Here is a 6,000-nt window from a genome sequence, read left to right as displayed (position 1 = left end):
AACGTTGTTTGGATGACAAAGTAAGAGAACATAACTTCATATTTACATTGAAAAGCTAAACAAGGTTTGCCAAATTGTAAAAATTATATGCAACCATAAAGCAGATAACCAATAAAAAAATGACAGCATTTGGTAGCGTAGAATAAGAGATGTCCACAATCCTTCAAAAGTTACTAGTAGCTGTTTTCAGCCAATTGTTTCCTCGCACCATTCCTCATATCTGAGAATGTGTGTGTATGCACGAGTGTGATGTTTTACATGTGTAGCATGTAATTTATAGATGAACCATAGAAATTAACAAAAATACAAACACAAAGCAAACGGGGCTGTCCGATAGTTTGAGACTAGCAGCAGGACAGTCCCGCTGGCAGTTGGCAGAACAGACACAGTCATGAGCACGCACCAGTAGCACCGCCGTCACCGGTCGCCACAAGCACTCCACCAGCTTCACCTTGATAACACTTGAAGCTAAATCATGAAAGTCAAATAAGTATTTATTGAATAATTTAGCTGCAGTGAATGGACATAGATCTTCTGCCTTTACTAGCTTTAAAGTACTGCTTGTCTTGTAATCTATCGCAATAGCAGTAATCAATTAACATAATTTTATTGTAAAATGCATAAAATGCAGCTCAAAGCGGAATTGAAAAAAATCATTTTTACAGGCACTATTTTTAATGAAGAAAAGCTAGTAACTACTGATACTTTTGATTTAATTTTTAAAATAATCCTTACAGCTTTTCTGTAATGACAAAATCTTTTCTAACTCTATTGAGTCAGCATGACCCCATGACCCCAAAACTCTATTCCACAAATTATGTGAAAGTAGAAAAACGTAATGGTCAATCATTGTTTTGGTGTCAAAGAGTGAATGATTGATCACTACAGGATAGGTTTTTATCTGTAACAGAGAACTATACGAATAACAGTAATAACATGCTCATTTAAATTGTGTAACTCTGCATTAGTCTATAACATTAGAGTCAGTAAATTATAAATACAATTTGTATAAAGTTGTTTCCTTGTTATGAGTGTATTATTATATTATGTCGATAATTTTTGAACAAAGAATTATGGTTTTGTTTTATGAAGGCATTATATGCTCAACTAGGTCAATTGAGTTTTAACATAAGAGTTCAATTAGTTGAAGCATATTTCATGAACTAGAGAGAACAACAAGATATATGGAGGGGATGAGTGGAATCTAATTGGTCAGAAGTACAAAAGACCGACTTTTGCAGATAACGTAAATAACACATTATAGAATCTGTGTAGTGACTCGCAACTCTAAGCCATTGGCTCCTGTGTAGTAACTAGCTACTCTAGACTATATAAGTCTTGTTTAATCAAACCTTAAGAGTTCAGTGAGAGAGTGAAATGTCTCAGAAAAATCACATCCATTATATTTCATTTATCTATATATATTTTAGAAGATATATAATATTTTATTTTATAATATATATTCTATATATATTATACATAGTATATATTATTATATGATTATAGTATAACTATGAAGGGTTTGGTAATTGTACATATTGCAATTGTAGAATTCAGCACGTTCAAACAGGCCAAGAATCACTGCTTGAGACAAACATTACACATTTAATATAAATTGACAATTTCATATGAATTATCTAACAAGTGCTTAAATTATTGCTAGCACACATGTATATAATACTAATAATTATATAATTATAGTAAATTTTTCTCTTAATTCACTTGAACTGCCCAAAAAACACTTTTCCCATGATATGAAGTTTAAAAGTTAGAATGGTAAATGTTGTATATGTTAAATCAAAATAAATTTTCAGTCCAAAGACTTTTTCATAACTCGGGCATTCATCTAGTACATATGTATTATTAATAAGTATTTTATTTATTAACTTCAGCAGAAACAATCAATAGCAATTAATAAGCAATTTTCATCAAACTTTTTTATTCATTTTTAAATCTTTTACAAATATTCTGCAATCAATATGTTGTGCTAAATGTTCCACTCTGCTGTAACAGACCACAAATATTTATTTTGAAGATTTTATATGCGGTTGTCTTTTTTGAATTGATTAACTAGTCTTGAAATGCGTTGAGAGAATTAATATTCAGGATTAGGATCAAAGTATCAGCTGACCAATCTAATCAATCGCAGGCTCTAGTGAGGTGTTTTCTGTAACAAACGCTAATCGTAACTGCTTCTATTCTGAAATTGCTGATACTTAAACAGTAAATTAGTATTTGCTTTAAATAGAATAAAAAACCAATATTTTTAAACTGCTTAAATATAGGCAAGCCTACACAGTAAAAAAGTTGATCAATGCATTTTCATGAAAAGAAGAAAATTAAAAGTTGTTTATTGCTGTTTGAACTGCATTTTGCTAGTTAAATCATCTATCAGTTTGATGCAAGAAAGTTGTTAACCAAGATTCATTGCTTGAAGCAAAATGTATAATAGACTAATTTAATTTATGAAAAAAGTAGAGTTAAAATCATCCAATCATGTTTTGAAAAAAAGTTGAAATTTTTTTTAACAGATTTGGAAGTAGCAGAAAGGTGTGATGCAGCTACGCCAAAATCTCATTAGAAATAGATCAATAGAAGACAACTCTATTGAACTACAATATTTAATATGTAGTTCGCCAAACAATATTCTCACATAGAATATAAAGTAGATCAGAATAATCAAATCTGTCTCAATGAAGATACTTCCAAATATATTTGTAAATATGAATTATTTGTGTTTCTCACCACCTTTACAAGAACACTCATTTGGATGGGTTTATTCGCAGAAGTAAGATTTAGTCCTACATCATACGCACGTCATATAGATTTGTGTCATCCTATTTTACGTCATGCCTGCATTTGATTAAGGTAATACAAAAATGTTGCCAAATTTTTATATTGTATATTTACCAGAAAACACAGTTTATTCTTTTCAAAAATAACTGTAATTTTGACCTAAAAGTTTCAACCACTAAAAGTTCAATCATATCTTGAGTTTGTTTCTACTTACTTATATAAACAGTTGTTTTTGCGTTTGAGAGTCGATCAGAATTTGGTTAGCATGATGAGATATACTATTATATGAGAAATTTATTCAAGTATAATACATCTTCTTTAGTAACGTAGACAGCTTAGATCAAATGGTTGCGCTGGTATATATAGCCTGTGATATATAGTCTGTATTAACGGCTCTTACGCTGTCAAAGTGGTTAATTATCGGAGGTGCTTTGGCTACTATAACCAAGTGCCAGTTTCTGCTTGGTTCGGGGTTTCCCCGATTGTACTTCAGTTTGTTGGAGTTACGATTCCTATCATGAGTAAAACCCATAAATCACTTCCGTAAGAGTAATAATGAGTTTGAATAATAAACTTTTAAAGCTGCATTTCCAGCACACATTCACAACCTTAAAAGTAGACAAATTACCCATTAGAAATGTTATTGGGTATAATTTATATTTACACAGCTAGTTATAACCATGATCTATGTGTTTGAGATCTGAAACATTGACATCTGTTTGAAGCGTTTACAAGCAATCGAAAAAAGTGTTAAAATTGCTATTTAGTTATCATAAACATTATTGTCTAAACAGAAATATAGCATTAATATTTTCCAAAGTAGCCACTAAACAAACAAGGCAAATACAATTTTATGTTTAGCACACACCACGCATCCACTGTTACAATGTTAAACCAAACAGCACCATAATTATAGACACTATAATGACGAGCGTCATCATGCCAACTGTTTTTGGCAAAACGTAATTTATTTTCCTACACATTCCAATTTACTTATTCTGAAATCACTTGTGTAATGTTGGTTAACTAAAGATAAATAAGTCAAATATCATTACTGATATTTGTATACAAATTATATTATTGAATTATTATACAGTGAAACTCGGATAACTCAACCTTCAAGGGACCGAGCAAAAGTGTTCGAATTATCAGAGTGTTCAAGTTATCAGAGCACTGTCACAAGTCCATGTATTCACTTATTTATTAGTAGATACATGAACATATACAAACTATAATATAAATCAAAAGCACAAATGGCTTGTTTCAAATGAAATGCTTCTAATGTAAAGTTTAAAACGTTTTTATCAAAAAGTATAGAGATTTTTCTATCACTTGAGATTGGTTTGTTGTTTGAGGTGATGTTATTGCCAGGAAGTTTTTTAGATTGACATTGGCAAAACTTGATCGTTGCTGAAATGCTCAAAGAAAAGACATCTTTTTCTTTTGAGCGTTTTACCCACGATCAATTTTGCCGATCTTTCTTGAAGTTTATGGAAAGATTACCTTACTTTACCTGGGATTCGTTAAGAGCAACACTCCGAGGCAGTTCAATTAAAAGTTTTACGAGGTTTAACAGTACATTGTATATCACTCACGCTTTTTGAATGGATACTTATTGAATGTACACACGTATTCTGTGTTTAGGTCAAACGATGAATAGTTTTTTTAGCTAAGAAAACGTACACGTTTAATAAAAACCAATTTTAAGACGTTTTAAACATTCAACATTCCGACGTTGATTCAACACGGAATCAACTTCGGAAAAATATTCGTCACGGGCTAGCCGGGTCACGCACTCAAGGATTTTCGCCACGCACATACAAAACAACATGCGATTTTTGTTTTGTATGTGCGTGGCGAAAATCCTTGCGCCCGTGGCCAGGCCAGTCCGCGCTATTCATCGTATAGCAGTATAAATCAAATTTCACTAAACCTTTAGAACAGTCGTTGACAAAAATATTTTGCCGATGGAGGTAATAACGACGCTTATGAATTACGAAAAGTTGAGGTTTACCTCTATGGCTTTGAATAAAGTGATTTTCTAAAGCGATAGCAACCGTTTCGGTAGCCGTTGGGCAAAAAACAGTTCGTTATAACAGTGTTGAATTCGAGTTATATAGAGCCATTTATCATTGCGTGGGAACGGACCAAGCAAATCCAGTCGAGTTAACCATGTGTTCGCTATATCCGAGGGCGAGTTATCCATGTTTCACTGTATCTTGTTATATGTGATGTGTGTTAAATGACGTTTATCGCTGAAGTTGTACTCTTACACAAATATTTTTGCATGGTTTATGGTTTCGCTCTGTGTTTTGATCAAAACACCAAGAGTGTTAAATAGGCATTTTCACTAATTTTGTTATTGTGGGATATTATGTGACTATCTGAGGCTTTCCTATGATTGCCCAATCACGTGGAGGCTGGCTTTCGTTAAAAGGCATGGCTTTTAAAAAGCTGGCTTTTCACAGGAAAGCCGAGGGACTATCTAAAGGGTTTCGCTGTATAAGCAGGCGTGAACTAGATGTTCAGCGGGGTAAGCCTCAGTGTAGGAGGAGCTAGTGAGCTGAGCTACTGAGTTGCCGTGCTTTTGCTTATAGGAACTCTGCGTGTGGTGGTTTGGGCACAGGAGACCATCGTACAGCAGTGAGGCTGCTGATTTGGCTTGCATACAGGCTGAGAGTAGAGACTGCCGTGAGATTGATGACAACATTTCGCTGTGGACGTGTATCGCCGAAGGCTGGTGGTAAAGGGAGTTTGGTTTGCCTTCGTTACAGCTCGGTGCTGCGTACCAACATTTTTGTTGTATTGTGTACAGTTATAACACAGATCTTCTATTGGAGTTCCTTTTAATGTAAAATAAGTGTGCGTCTATAGAAGTAGAAATGCTGAAAAGGCTATTATTTCAACTGTCAACTGAATGCACAATTGAAACCAAATCATGAATAGTAGAACATTGTAACGAAATTTCAGTGTTCCCTATGTTCCATCCAGCCCTATGTTCCGCGCGGCCCTATGTTTCGCGCGGCCCTATGTTTCGCGCGGCCCTATGTTCCGCGCGGCCCTATGTTCCGCGCGGCTCTATGTTCCGCGCGGCCCTATGTTCCGCGCGGCCCTATGTTCCGCGCGGCCCTATGTTCCGCGCGACCCTATGTTCCGCGCGACCCTATGTTCCGCGCGACCCTATGTTCCGCGCGACCCTATGTT

Source organism: Watersipora subatra, chromosome 3 (genome assembly GCF_963576615.1).
Source record: "Watersipora subatra chromosome 3, tzWatSuba1.1, whole genome shotgun sequence".
In the NCBI taxonomy this organism is placed as follows: Eukaryota; Metazoa; Bryozoa; class Gymnolaemata; order Cheilostomatida; family Watersiporidae; genus Watersipora; species Watersipora subatra.
The sequence above is the reverse complement of the archived record's forward strand: the minus strand, read 5'-3'. Positions refer to the sequence as shown.